At 44.0% G+C, this 15,800-nt stretch overlaps 1 protein-coding gene across 3 annotated transcripts in view; it reads right to left on the bottom strand.

Annotated features, from left to right (window-relative positions):
• The window catches only part of LOC147693577 (solute carrier organic anion transporter family member 2B1-like), a 617,951-nt gene that overhangs the window by 73,378 nt on the left and 528,773 nt on the right, over positions 1-15,800 (bottom strand). The gene's annotated exons all lie outside the window — the stretch shown is intronic.

Below are 15,800 nucleotides of genomic sequence, written 5' to 3'. Positions count from 1 at the left end.
TTCAGCTCTCAACCAGTTCTTCATAGAGGGGGTTTCTACACTCATTTATCTGATGAAAGATCTTCATCTCGCCAGCACTAGTGATTGCCCAGTTTTTAAAAAAAATGTACACTTATTTTGTAAGGGAATTTGCTTAGAAGGAAAGCATTCAGATCATCTTGAATACTGAGATTGTTGCTACTCATGAACATGCCTGTCACCTGATTACAAAACCTTTAAATTTTGGGGACTCAAATTATTTCATACCAAGCCTTGCCAATGATTTTTGTTACATAGCTGCTGTGGATACACATGGCTTTACGGGGGCCATCTTTAAATGGGTTTGTTCAAAGATTATGAGTGCATTCAAAGCCTGCCATCAAGATTGCGTGCATCGCTGGTGGACATCTTTGAATGGAATTGATCAAATATTGAAAACCGATTTCCAGGTCCCCTCCAAGCATGCGCAGAGGCAAGTTTCTTGACATAGGTAAAAACCCATTTTAAGCGGGATGACAGGCAAAAGTGCAGACGGAGTAAAAAAAACTTTAAAAAAAAACTTAAATTAAGTTGTAGAGGGGAAGGGGCAACAAGCAGGGAGGGGCACAAGAGCAATAAAGGAGCTGGAGAATGTTTTTTATTTCATTTTTTTAGCGTTTTATATAGCATGAACTAGAATCGTCACCAGTTTCGTTACAGAAAGACACATTCATTTTTTTTGTTAGGCATGGGTGAAGTAGTGTGGCTCACTGGTTAGAGGCGGCAGACCCGAGAGCAGAGGACGGCCCGGGACCAGGGTTCGATTCCCGACGTGGCAGGTTTCTGGACCAGGGTCAGCGGACTCGATAATTCTCTCGCCTCGGTGCCCACTCTGATCAGCGATCACACTCGGCAACTCTGGGCATTAGCTTGCCTCATCTTCACTAACGGCCCCACCAGACCGCCGGGGATGCCTGGTCTCACCCTGGAGATACCCACTAAGAGACCATCTCTCAGGGAAGCCAGGAAGGGTTTCGCAGCGGTCGAAGCGCGGAGATACTCCTCCGGGAGTCGATCCTAGCGCTATATAAACCTTCAATTAATGGGGAGTTTAAGTGATTTGCCCAGAATCACAGGACGTTTTTTAGCATCGTTGGTGAGACTCGAACCCGGTTCCCCAGCTTCGAGGTTGACCGCTCTAGCTGTAAGGCTATACCCTCATCCTCAATAGTGATGGAGAAACAATGAATGAGTTGTGGGAGGGGTGGGAGAAGCAAGATAGCAAATGTGGACAAACTGGGGGAGGTGCAGAGGAAGCTATACGGTGATCGAGGGACTGGGGCAATGTGAAGAGGGTAGCGGCACATGAGGGAGGGAGAAAGTAAATACATGCACTTCCATAGAGTGCTTAAAGAGAATTAGTTTACTGAATGCAAAGAACGTTAGCAGTGGTAGGACACAAAGTAGGTAATCTAGTGCAGCATGGCATGAGTTAAATAAGCATGGTGCTGTGCATGAAACAGAGTCAATTTTAAACTACTTTTATTGAAAGAGTTTAAGATTAGTTTACAGGATTTTAGCCAGACCATTCCCAGCTTGCTTTCCAGCGAGCTCATGGTCAAACTCTGGGAGTCAGACCTCTGGATATTGTCATCAGGATGAACTAGCAAGGCAGGCCGGCTCGCGGTTTGGCTTGCCGGGTTGAACTTGTCCACTTATGGAGGTTTTTACAAAGTTGGTCCAAAGTTCTCCAAACTTCTGGAACTTCTTCCTGAAGTTCCTCTGCTGGTTCCAAAGTGTCCAAAACACAATCATTGGGTCTAGAAGCTCCAAGGTGGTCCTTAAAAGTTGGGTACTTCAGTTCTCACAATCCACTTGGACAAAACCCTTACAAATCCACTGGACGCACATGTGAAGCAAGTTAGGTTCTCTAGGGTCAAGCAGGAGCACACTCCTGTCCAATGAGGCACAGGGCAATACCCCAGAGCACGACCACTTCTTCCAAAATTTCGCAGCATGGTCTTCCAGAAAGCACTATGGGCACATGCATCAAGCATTTTACCAGTCGCAAATGCGCCAATTTTGCAAATCGGCCCATTTGCGACCAGTAAAATGCTATTTGCGATGCATCAAGCCCAAATGCATTCGCAGTTTTTGCGATTACCTATTTTGCGAATGCAGTTAGGGAATCGCAAATTGCGATTCCCTAATGCGATGCATTATGCATTCGCAAATTGTGTTTTCACACATTGGAATCACAAATTAGCATCAACTTAAAGTTGATGATAAGTTGCACTTCCTTTGAAAAATGCACACAAATTCATTTTTCAAACTGCAATGTGGTGCATACACATGCCCTTGGGGCATGTGTGTGCCCCACATGTGAATACTTACCTTTGTTGAGGGTGCATCAGGGTGGTCATTTTGCACCCTTGCACCCTTGAGATTGAATGAGCAATTTGCGATTACCTATTTGGTAATCGCAAATTGCAAATGCTGTCCTATTGGGTCCATAGGAATTAATGAGAAGGCATTCAATTCAATTAAAAAAAGTCTTTATTGCGATTGTTCATCATAAAAGACAAGACCGTCAATTAATTACAAATGGATACACTATATATACAATAGAAAAACTTAGAGCTGTCTTTACAAATTTATAAGTGAAATTTAAATAAATAAATACCTATAATTACAGTTTAAAATCATTTCTTAAGAGGATATTAAATAAATCCAATGCACAAGACTTTAACACATCATAGTAAAACCCATAAGATTTCCAATTCAATGTAGTCATTATAGTGACCCAACAGTTTGAGCTTAACTATTGCGACCGCCCATTTTTCAACCGTAGTATCCATGCCCAACTCAGGAACTTAGCTACTCCAATTACTGCAACATCATTATAACCAGATTTCAGTATCCTTTTAGCAACCATCGTGGATGTAGTTCCCAAGGTCCGACATACTGGTTTCAGCCACAAGTTTTTAGGTTGTTGATAGGCCGGCCAAACAAATAAAAGGTGATCGGAATCTTCTTTGTGGTCAGGGCAAAAACGGCACTGTTGCATGTAAACCTACTGAGTGGTAATGTCCCAACTCTAAACTGATGGTAAAGCTTGCGATCTAAGTGCTTCATTATGAGGTCCCAATAGCTTTCCAAACATGGTTCATCTTTTAGCTCAAGGAAATCCCTAGACAAAGTAGAGCTAGTAAGGGACGAAAACCTTCGGATTTTAATTAACTCCCAATATGCTGCTCTATAAGATTCTTTTGAGGGAAATTCCGCCGTCTCTGGGCTATCCTAGAGATCCCTCATCCCCATATCAATAAGTAGATGTTTAATACCAGTCAACCATGGGATCCTGTGGGAACGATCCAATGCCCTTACTTAGGACAGTGCCCTAGCAAAAAGTTGGAGCTCTGGAGTAATCCAGAGACACCTCCAAAAGGCTAGCGGCCTGTAACCAGCAATATCCTCAATTGTATGGCAGCCTAGATCAAAGACCAATGGGATTCGGGGGGAAGATTGAGGCAAACCCACAACCGATCTCATAAATTTGTTCTGGGCTAGCGACAGTTGGGTCAGATTACAAAAGCCCCATATTTCGGCCCCATATAAAATAGCAGGAATAATTCTCGTTGATTAAATTTTAACAACAGGAGATATAGGCTTGGTTAATGATAACCTGTGTTCTTTGATCAATGCTCCATCTAATTGGGCATGTTTCAACGCAAGAATCTTCACTTGAGGGTTCCAGCTCTGCTTATCACCAAAGGTGACGCCCAAGTAGGTGAAGACATCAGTCTGCTCCAAGAGATTTTCACCCATAAAAACACTTGCCTTAACGGGCTTGAACCCATGGAGCACCATAAACGTAGTCTTCCCTACGTTAACCACAAGCTCATGTTCGCGGCAAAACTCCTCAAAACGAGACAATGCCAACTGCAACCCCTGTCTCGTCTTGGATAATATCAGGGTGTCGTCCGCGAACATGAGCAAGGGCACCTTCTGGCCAGCTAGTATTGGCGCGTCCGTAGTGTGATTATCAAAATACTGCACCACCCCGTTAATGAATAAGGAAAATAGGTTGGGTGCCAGCACACACCCTTATCAGACGCCGCGCCCTACCTCAAATTTCTCAGTGACCTCGCCCGGTTTACCCCAGCACACTTGCGCATAAGTAGGTTTGTGGAGTCCAACCACAAAGGAGACTAACTCTTTAGGCATCCCTATTCTTAGTAAAGCCTCCCACAGTTTCACTCTTGGGACGAGGTCAAAAGCGGATTTCAAATCCACGAAGGCAGCAAAAAGTATACCCCTACCCAAAAAGACATCCTTCCAATAGACTAACATAAATCTAAATTCTTGGTCCAGGGTCCCCATATGAGACTGGAACCCCGCCTGTAGAGGTGTTAGGATGTCTTCTTCAGTCATCCAACCCTGAATCCTACCCAATATCACACGTGCTGCAATTTTTTGCACTTCATCAATTAAGCTGATGGGTCTATAATTGGCCGGAGCAGAACGATCACCCTTCTTGTAGATCAGAATGATTTCCGCTCCGAAACAAGATACGGGGATCGGAGCTCCCCCAGCTATTGAATTGATTAAATTAATAATATAAGAGACCCATAAGTCGGAATCCTGCTTAAATAAGTCAGCCTGAATGCAGTCAGGCCCCGGTGCCTTACCACTCGGGATAGACTTCAACACTGTCTCTCCATCTCTAGCGCTGAACTGCAGAGGATCATCAATTGTAATGTTTGGAACACCCGCTAAACTCTCTGTGCCAAGTTGGAATTCGGCTTTAAAGAAGGCAACCCATTGCAGCGGTTCAACATTGTTATTCAATGTTTTTAGACCGCTGCCCTTTCACCCATTTAATAAGATCCCAAAATTGGGTCATATTCCTACCTTTACAGGCGGATAATAGGCAACGCCAACGATCCTCGTCCCAATCTCTCTTGGCATGTCTTAAAGCCAGTTTATATGTTGCTCTAGACTGCTTAATAGTACCATGGGACCTAGATTTAATGGCATCCACTAGAGCTTTATGGGCTAGCCTACATGTGTTGTTGTACCACGAGTTGGGCTTATGCACAATGATCTTCTTGGCGGGTCTAGCGTTTAAAAAAAACCTTTTCAGCCCGCCAAAAAGGTCATTGTGAATTACCAAAAGTTTATCATTCAGCACCTCTTGGGAGCCGGATTTAGATAGTTTCCTTAGAGACCCAGAAACTAACACCCTAATCTCTGCCACATTCCTTTCATCTGATGCAACCTGTGCCCACCGATCCCTTCTTAAGTCGTTAGCAATAGTTACTAGGTTGTGGCTAATGTCACCTTCCCTCAGTACTCTTCCAGAAAAGCTCATATCTTTGAGTTTAAGGATCAAAGGGTTGTGATCACTTTCAGGCCGGCATTGAACTTCCATATCTACAACCAAAGAACAAAGCTCCACATTCACAAGGATATAATCAATGCAGCTTTTGGATCTACCATTATCAAAGGTCACTGCACCCTTGGCATCAGACTTAGTCCTGCCATTGACAGCCCTTACACCCCATTCCGGACACAATCCTTTCACTTGGAGTGCAGCCTCTGTCCATTTTCTAATAGGCTGGAGATCCAGTTGCGGCACCCTCCAGAGGGCATCAACCTCATCACAAGCCTGCCGTCTTCTGAATCAATTGGTTCAAAGCAGGTGTTAAAGTCTCCCCTTAAAATTAGATTGCTATTGGGGCCTCTTGTGACAGGTGATTCTCTAAAGTCATGATTACCTGAGAACTCCTCCCGCCAGGTTGTCCCCTTGCATAGACATTATACAAAATTATATCAAGGCCGCTCACAAATCTAACTCTTATGATCAGGATATCAGGACTATCAATGCAAACCTCGTCCACCCTTATCCCCTCGGTTTGCCTTACCCAACAGGTCAGTCCACCCACTGGTCTACCCCTAGGATCCCTTATTGCTGGCTTAAAGAAGTTTAAAAAACCACCATGAAAGACCCCTTCTGTACACCATGTTTCCTGAAATGCCCATAAATCTGAGCCTTCTATATATGAAATCCAATCTGCAGATGAGACTTTCGATTCCAGACACGCTATATTCTAGGAGGAAATAATCATTGATGGTCTTGCCGTGTCCGGATCACCGTGCTCACTAAGAGGCCCAACCATTATTGAACTAGATTCTAGTGTAGGTGAGTAGGGTGGGACGCTGGTTCCCGGGGAAGGATGTACCTCCGTTATAATTTGGGTCGTGCACCCTACTGTCGAGGGGTCCTGGACCCCCACCTTCTTAGCCCCTCTACCTGATCCCAGCTGGACATTACCAACCATTCCAAGTCAGTCAATCTCTTCAAGTGAAGATAAAACTTTGTAGCGGTTATTGGTCTTAATGGGGAAGACAGGTCAGTTAGGGGGTTCCTGCGGTGTATAAAAATCCCTGGTTCTAGGCATATTATGCTGCTTGTAGAAGAAACCAAGGGGGAGGATTCTAATCCCATCCTCAAATTTTGATGAGTGATTAGCCATGTCAAAAATATAATGAACCAAAGCTGGTGACCCGAAGCTCAGAACCACACAGTCTTCTGGCATAGATTTAGCAGAATGACCAACCCATCTAATGCGTCTAACCATTTTAAGCTCGAGGAATAGGTCATCCCCAATTCCAGTCTTCTTGCTCAAATAATAAAGAGCCTTGTTTTTAAGTGTGGACCAGTGCTCACGTGTCCCCGGAATGAGAGAAGGGACGTTCGCTAAAATAACCGAGTATGGGGTTGCTTCGGGTGGAAGGTGAAGTTAAGGGGACTTATCAGCTCCACCATCATTACTATTTTCAACCTGCCTCCGATTCCCCTCAGCCCTACCAGGCTGCTGCTGTGACACTGGCTTAGCATTACTAACACCAGCGGTTGGTGCACTCGCAACCCTCCCTGCTAGTTGAACCCTATCCACTGTTATCTGGGCGTTCACCAAATAACCCCCCTATTCCTTATGAATTTCCCCCACACTGACAGGGAGCCCCCCTCCTGTTGCTTGATTAGTAGGCAAGACAGGGGTCACTTGGGGTGGACGTGGCAGGGCATCTTCAATCATGCTAAGTCTAGCATCAACAGAGTCTAATCTTTTCATTATAGGATCAAAAAAAGCAGCTAATTGGTCCCTTAATATGGAACGGACATCACTTTGGTTCAACTGAGTGTTAGTGCACACTGTGGAGGTAGTGTCTGACATGTTATTACCTGGTTTACCAAAAACGAAAGCCCCCCTGGATTCACTAATACCTGGAAATGGATTTTGTTTGTTTGTACCACGCCCCATCCTTTTTTTGGTTGGTGGTTCCAAGTCAGTACCTCCTAAGACCTTCTTCCCTCTAGTCTTTACCATAGCAGGGCTTCCCACACTACTCTGGGGCTGCGGGGAGGCCAGGTTAGGAGTAGTTGACAACGTACATGATAACCTCGATGGAGTAAGGTCATTTACTGAATCAACATCACAATTGGGCTGGCTAGATGGTTTCTGAGCACTGGGCAATGACCCCCCCTGGTTGGAATCGGTTCAAGGGAAAGTCTGCACTCGGTTGCCTGAATCTCATGCATTAAAACCGATTCGGCTCTGTTTAAAAATGCATCCAGAGTGCCCACCACCCTGTCCCCAACCTTCCTTTTACTCATCACAAACGTTAGTGTCAGATTCAGCCCCCGGCAACCAAGGGCTGCAAAACTATAATAGTTAGCTCTTACTGTCTGTGGCGGGAAAGTGTCAATAATGCGTCCCAGCCCGGCCTCCTCCGGCTTCTGAAGGCTTTAGACGGCCCCCACCCTTGTCCCGGACTTCTCCCAGCTCGTCACGCGGGACGAGGATCCACGCGGCCTTTTATGCACTGCCTGGAGAGTCGTCCTCGCCACGTGAGGGATGATGGGCAATGTAGTGTGCTCGTCCCGCTGGTCCGGGTTCTAATCGCGCTCCATGCTGTGGCAGGGCAATTTCAGACAGAGTCAATGGGTCCTTCAAGCAGAGTCACTGGGTCACAGAGGCTTCGGCCCAACACAGAATTTTATGCGCCACCTGGCACGTCGTTTATTGCGTCAGCGGCATCCTCGCAGCAGCCTGGCTAATCCTGTTAACTGTGGGGAATCAGGGCAGACCACCTGAAGGCTGAATTTTGGCTCACAGACAAAAAAGTCTCATAACTTCTTTTTCATATACTTTAAGATAAATTCAACAATAGCATATTGTTGGACTTATCAGTACCATTCTCCTAAGTTCTTGAATGAAATTTGTATGTGGATTCCTAGCAGTAGTTTTAAGTTTGTAAACTATTGCAATGTTAACCTATGTGGCTGGGGATCTACAATGGGGAAAATGATATTACCAATTTTTCCAGCACCAGCCAACTATAAAACATATGTTATAAGGTCCCTGCTTATAGCTACAGGACACCCAGGGGAGACTTAAGGGTCCAGAATATGTAAAAATGGTTTAGATCAGTGCTTTCCAAACTTTTCATGTTGGTAACACACTTTTTAGACATGCATCATTTCGTGACACGGTATTCAGTTTTACTAGCAAACCGGAGGTTAAATTAACTGCATTTTTAGACATGCATCATTTCGCGAAATGCTAATTCAGTTTTACTAGCAAACCGGAGCTTAAATTAACTGCATATAAGAGATAAGGACAAATTCTCCAGGTCATGTCAGCCTCTGTTGAGTTCACTGATTTGGAGGTTGCCTTTGATAAGGTTCCTGGAAGGAAACTCTGGGAAATGTACCATCTGTTTTATTAGATATCAATGTATACCTACAAATAATTTTGCTAAGGTGCGCTGGAGACCAAATGGTTAACATATAAGTCAGCATAGGAGTCCGTTATCAGACTCTCAGTCCGCTTACTCATACACTGCTCACGACGAACTTAATTCATTTTCGGAGGCTGAACTATCTTACAAGTAATTGGAAGTCAAATAAAAGTATGACCCAGAATCCTATCCATGCCAATTTATAAAACCTAGTAGAAACGAAATCACTGACTAGGCAGGGCCACAACACAAAACGAACTGTTAGGAATGAAGTCTTTCTCTCCGGAAATGCTAAATCAAATACAAGTTATGACAAACAGGGCCTGTTGTCTTTCAAAAGGGCAACGAACACATGATCAAGAATGAAAACATAGAGACAATCTCTTTTAAAGTCTATGCCTTTTTTAAGCCACCATCAAAGACTAACTTTACTTTTTGACTCGTGCCGCTCGCAGGCGTGATTTCTTGCTGTAACTTGCAACATGTGGATTCTTTTTAACGAGGAGCCAAGCGGTCTTCACTCTAGTTCATGGTGTCTCCTGACTCTTGACTTGTGTTTTTGCCGATTTGGGGCCAACACCTGCAGCAACATACTACCTTCCAGAGGAGTGGGTCTGGGAGGACCAGCAGTCTGTGCGCATTTTCATCCAGCGCACCTGGGTCCTCTTCCCGCCCCCTTGCCTCCTATATAACATTGGACACTCCCGCTGGATGCGCCCGGGACGACGACCGGGGCGAAGCCCGGGCAAAGGGCGGGCCGTCTGTGGCCGTCCGAGGATGGTAGAGGCAGTGGCGGCTGGTGGATTTTGAAAGTGGTGAGGCGAAAAATGTTTTACCCCAATGTAATAAGCGAGCGAGCGAAGCGAGCGAGCCCGAACTGGAAAAGGAGGGTGCGGGGGGGTTCTCCCCCGCAAGAAAATTTTGAAAAAAATGGATTCAAATGGTGGATTTTGCACCACATATTTACTGCAAATTGTTGAAAAAAAGGGGGAATCCAAATATAGCATTTTGAAGCACGAGTGTGAAGAAAACATTAGAATCAAATCAAAAATGTTCCCAATCCTCCACCTGGTCTGCTTGCAAAATGACCCCCAAGCCAAGCACATACAACCAACGGAAACAGGCCTTCTAAGTGTTTCCTACCTGTAACACATCTCTGAACCACCTCTGTTTTCATTGTATATAATAATGAAAATGCTGCAGCTTGTTCTTATTTATCTTATGCTACTTACAACCATTGACAAAGCCTATAGTCCTGGCTTGTTGTAGGTTTAATGTCACTCGTATTATATATCTGGAGGCAATGACAGAAGAAGCACAATACCAGTGGGGCAGCACACTATGCTAAGTACACATTTTTAGCTTAACAGTTTTAAACCATGCTCGTAATTACATCGGCTGCCCCTACGAGAGACCCCTCAGTTTTTTCATCCCACTTAAACCCCTGCACACATACTTTGCTTACACTGTTCATGAGAGCCCTGGGAAACTGGGACCCAGAGGTTACTCGCATGTAAATCAGAGAAAGAAAAATAAACACCAAGCTCTCTGGAAGACACAGACTAACATTTGACCTCTGTCTTTGATTGCACAGCAAACGTGACAAGATAAGAACAAGATTTAAAAGCTTGTTTACAGAAAGCGAGTTTGTGGAAAAACACAGTATACAAGATTTTGGCAATGGAAGGGACAATCCCGACAGCCTAAAACAAAGCCAGCAAACAGAAAATGTGAGTTGCAAACCACACAGCTAATGGTAAGCAGCGGTTGAATGCATTCCTTGGTCAACTTTCTGAATGTCCCCAATGTCTTTCGAAAACCAGACAGCTATGCGGTTTGGTAGGCTGAGACGTAAAAAAGTAGATATATGAATGTAACCAGTGGAAGGATAGATGTCATCCAGTCAAAGAGATTGTAAAGAAGCTATTTTCCAGGGGAATGACAAACACGAGAGGAAGAAAAGACATCAAGTAAGAAGCAAGCAAACAGGCAATTAGACAGGCAACTAATGATTAGCAATGGGCTGGCACAAAGTCCACTGGAAGTTTTTGATATGGTTCACAGAATGTCTTTTAAGCACAGACAGCTAAAAGGCATCTTTAGGCAAGATCTAAAAATAACAGATGAATGCCAATGCCTAGGTCCTTGCATTGGAGGAATGGGACTATTGGGCTACTAAGGGTTTGGCGGGCTGAAGGGAGAGGGTGCAAATGCATGCGTGTGAGCGAGTGCATAGCTGGAAAGATGAAAGCATGTGTGCATGGATGAAAAGATGAATGTGTGAAATGATGGATGCTTTCCGTTTTCTCCCTATTTTGAGGGCAGAGAAAACAAATGCTTCCCCAGCTCCATGAAACAGAGAAATCTGGGTAGAGGTTGCATTGTTATGGCTATGCTGGGATCAGGGAAAGCCAAATTTCAAGTTCCAGAACATTATGCCATTTTGTTTTGAGTTTAAGTATGGTGCATTGAAGAACGTATGGCCACAACACAATGGGGATTCCTACACTGAATCCTATGGTGCTCCTGCGGAGGATAATGACCTCAGTGTTCAGAATTTGTAAGTCAGCAAGTTCAAAAAACCAGAAAAGTTCATCTGGATATACTTTATTCCAAAGTTCATATATTGTTTTTCATGTAGACTTCGATCAAGTTTAAAGTATGTTCAACGTGTTATTCACCGCCAAAACGATTTCTGAATGCCAAAATCCCAATGCATTTCGGGACGAGGGTCCCTTCGTCAGGGGCATAATGTACTCTGTGAAAGAAACCAAACACTGTTTCAGGGGGCGGACATTGTCTACAATAACGAAAAAATACAAAAGATGGCATAGGGACCTCACTGTTATACGGGTGATTAAAAAGAGAAGGATCATGAGTAACGAAACAAGCTGCAAACAGTGTCAAAAGAAGTCGAGTGGTAGAAGGTGCACCGAAAAAAGGACCGTGAGTAGCAGAAACGTGCTGTAATCAGATGCGAAGGTAATCAGGTAACAGGAGAAACACCGCGGGTACTAGCGTGAATGTGGTCTTTGAACATAAGATTTTGAAGATTCCGGTAAGCACTATGGTTGGGAAATCGGTGGACTTTAATTTCTTTTAATTCCTTTGTGTGTCGGTTAATGGTTTTCCTCGAACTCACATTTGTTGATTACAAAATTCACGCTAGTACCCGCGGTGTTTCTCCTGTTACCTGATTACCTTCGCATCTGATTACAGCACGTTTCTGCTACTCACGGTCCTTTCTTCGGTGCACCTCCTGATACTAGTCGTTACTTCAAGTCCCCCATTAGCCAGAAGGGACAATATCCTGAGGTGCCCAAAAAAGTTTGAACTTGGTTGTAGGATTACCTGTCCTGAACTTGTCTGAAAATCCAGGTGTGCCACACCACCACAAGTCTTTTTGTCACAACACAATGGGGCCACTGACCGTGCACAGACACATACTGGGGAATGTATTATTGCACCAGTGTCTGTAATGATGCGTCAATCGATGCATTAGAGTGGGAGCCTACATGGATGGCTAAATAGTTATGGACAAGTGCCTGGGTGTGGCTGGATTGATAAAGGAAGGTGCAGATGTGGAGGAGGTCAAGAGCTGGACGTCTAGGTCTATTCATAGCGTTCTCTAAGTAACTGCTTCTAGAAGCCACAAGTTCACAGCTGTAATGTGTGATTTGCAGAAGAATTTCTCCTGAAAAGTAGCAGCAGAAAAAGAAAATCACAAAAGCACAAACAAATTCCAGGTGCTGGCTAACTGTTCATGTTAAATGTACAGGCTTGTAAATGCTGAACTCTCAGTGGGAGAATGGGCTCTTTTTGCCTCTCACACTCCTCAGGGCATGTTCAGTGGGAGAAGCAGGAATCCTACTAGTGGACAATGAATTTTGTGGGCGCTCACATTTTGATCATAACCCATGTGGTGACAAATTGATTGGCTCTTGAAGACACATGACCTCATACCCAGTATTGATTTAGTTGCACAAGAAATCCTGAGTCACGTAAAATACACGGGTAGAGAAAAGACGTCCTTAATTGATTTTATCAACCTTTCTAAGGCTTGGGCTAGAAAGGTGTGTACATGTAAATTGTAAAGAGTGTTCTGAATGACCATAACCCACTTATTTTAGGCCTTAACCTACTGGTGCCCTTGGTATCTATGAATGTGAAGATTTGCTACATCGAATATATGAGAAATAGGGCTGTGCACCGTAAATAGACGGATGATGAACCAAAGGTCTTCTTAGCCCATCTTGTGGAGAATCAGAGGGAGCACTTTGAGCTGTGTCTCAGTGCTGAACCCGATCTGGGGTTGGTGCTAGGGGCCTTTGCCAAAATTTGTAAGAAGCCAACTGAGCAATTAAAATTAACACTACAGAGGCACAATACATGGTTTGATAAGTCATGCTCACCAGCTCATAGTAGCCTCATACAAGCTCTAAAAAGTTGCTGAGGGTTTTGTTAGAAATTAGAAACTGTAGGACGCTCTATAAAGAAGTCATTAGGTTAAGGAAAACAGAGAGCAGAAGGGAGGCTTAGGAGCATCTCATTGTTGCCTGTGCAAGGAATGATGCGTCTCAATTTTGGAAGGAAGTCAATGCACCTTTCTTTTCAAGTAGCTCCGCAATTAGCATAGATGGCACCATTCCTGAACATGTATGGGTCAAACACTTTATGAATTTCTATGATTCTAATAAACTGGATTATCGTCATTGAGGATTCAATTTGCCTAGGAGGTGCAGAAGAGCTAACAATCTCCTTTGGGAACATAATCTCGGCTCCGAATAGATGCCCAAGCAATAAAGCACTGGTACCAGATAAGTACCTATTGACCCTTTTAAGGACAGTTTGGCACTTTGTGCCCTAATACTGGTGAATGTGCTTCGGAGTGCGAGCTGTGCTGATCCCCCTAAACCATGGTCTAGGTCAACAATGGTCCCAATTTTTAAAACGGGTGGACAAGTGTGAGGCATTCCCTCACATTCTGACCATTGCTCATGTATTCTGAAGTGGATATTGGGGTCACCAGCAGAGACACAGGAATTGATAGAATGGTTTTGAAGGGTAGACGGCAGGGGTCATGTGCGCGTCTTAGAGAGCAAGTCCTGGTGCAGACACATGATGACACACAGTACACCACTTGCTTCCCTTTGTAAAATCATAAACTGAAGTGAAAAAATGGGCCTGGGCCTTACCGGCTGGTGGTGAACTGCTCGAGTTCACATAACACCAATTATGTCTCGTTGATATGCATTGATATAGCTCAAGTCCGCTGTCTGTTCTCTGCAGCCCACTTTACTCAGTCAGTTAAGTGTGCGCTCCTCAAGTGATAAATGGCACAGATCTGTTCCCTATTATTACTGCTCTGTGCTTGTCATGCAGAAGCGCAAGGGAGATCCGTTCCAAACTCAGAGACAATCCACTCCAGTATTTACCAGATGCTCCACGATTCTTACATTTTCAAGATCCTTGCGTGAGTAGCTCGTCTACTCCCTCGTTATCCTGTGCATTTTAGGACTTCTAGTCCTGATTTCCAAATGGAATCAGCAGGACTACGCTTCCCAGAATGCAAAGAAGATGGTTGCATCTCTTGTTGTAATCAGATCTAGAACCCTAATAAAATATTCCAGATTCATGCCCTCATGTGGTTATAACAAATCATATCCTTATAAAGGCATAAGAATCATATCCATATTTAGTCATAGCCAATGCAGTCCAAATATGGCAAGGCTACTTCCATAGACTCCTAGAAAGTACAACGCGTTCTTTAAACAAACCAAGCCTCCAGCAGCCCGGGATTTCCCCCTGCTTTTGTTTTGATTTGTCCTAGAACTCCTGAGAGTCCTGAAAGAACTGCAAGTTCTTAGTGACGTCTTATGTCCAACCTTACGTCAAACTCGGCACCTTCCAGGTATAAATATACCAGCCCCTGCCTTAAGCAAACACACAGTGGTTTGGAGCAGATCGGCTATCTACTTATCCGAAGCCCAGCTGATGCGAGTGCCGAAGGAAGCCGACCCTCCCACTGACGCACTGAGAGAGACGCTGTCTTTTCTCCTGCCGAGAAAATCCAGCTCCAGTATTTCCAGTCACCCTTGCGGGTTGCTGGGAGATAGAGTCCTGAGAAAGCGATACAAGACCTCCTTCATTCTATAACCAAGGTACGGAGCTGATTAGATCCTCAGAGAATTCTTGATTCAGATTCTTGGCAAAAACTAACTTAACTTAAACTGCAGCTCACTTCCTCCTTCCCACGTACTAGGCTTAGGTTAGGTACACCGGGGTAGGCGTATCTTAGAAGCACCAGTTGAGCATGTTTAGTCAATGATTTTAAGTATGTATATATTTTATCCGTTTTAATTATCTTATGGCTCAGAAACCATATAAATACTTTTACAGTATTATTTCATAATACTCCTTTTACTGTACGCACTTTACTTCATGATAAGTATTGCAATTGTGGCAATTCATTTCTCTTGCATGAGAGAGAAGACTGCTCAATAAATAACACCTTTTATTGAAAACACCCGTCTCTCAATTTATCTGCACACCTGGTGAAACTAACCATGCACGATTGACTGAGTAAAATAGCTATCTATTGTTTTCACACGACTCTGGAGATATACTCCTTATTCTGGGGGGAGCAAAGTTGTCATGTTTTTGCGGTTGTCGGAAAAACTAATCCCTTCTTGTCTATTCAGGAAAGTTAACCCCTTCCTGTTCACTCGAGAAAGTTTCTAGTGACCTCTGAGCTAGCTGGTATACCTAATTAAGTCTAACATATTCAGTAGAGACCTAGATGACCTCAGTCCTACGTTTAAACTACCGTTTATGTTATTTCAATGCGCAGAGCCTATTGGGAATATAGGAACTACACTACACTCTTACCACTCTGCAAACTTAACATATATAGGACATGGGTTGTACGTATCGAACTTTAACATATAGAATTACAATATTAGTTCTTTGAAAGCTAACGTGTTCTCTTCAGGCTGAGCTTTTACGAGAAACCTTCTGGCTCCCCTCCAAGAAAA

Source organism: Lissotriton vulgaris, chromosome 8 (assembly GCF_964263255.1).
Source record: "Lissotriton vulgaris chromosome 8, aLisVul1.2, whole genome shotgun sequence".
In the NCBI taxonomy this organism is placed as follows: domain Eukaryota; kingdom Metazoa; phylum Chordata; class Amphibia; order Caudata; family Salamandridae; genus Lissotriton; species Lissotriton vulgaris.
This window is presented reverse-complemented; position numbering and strand designations above follow the sequence as displayed.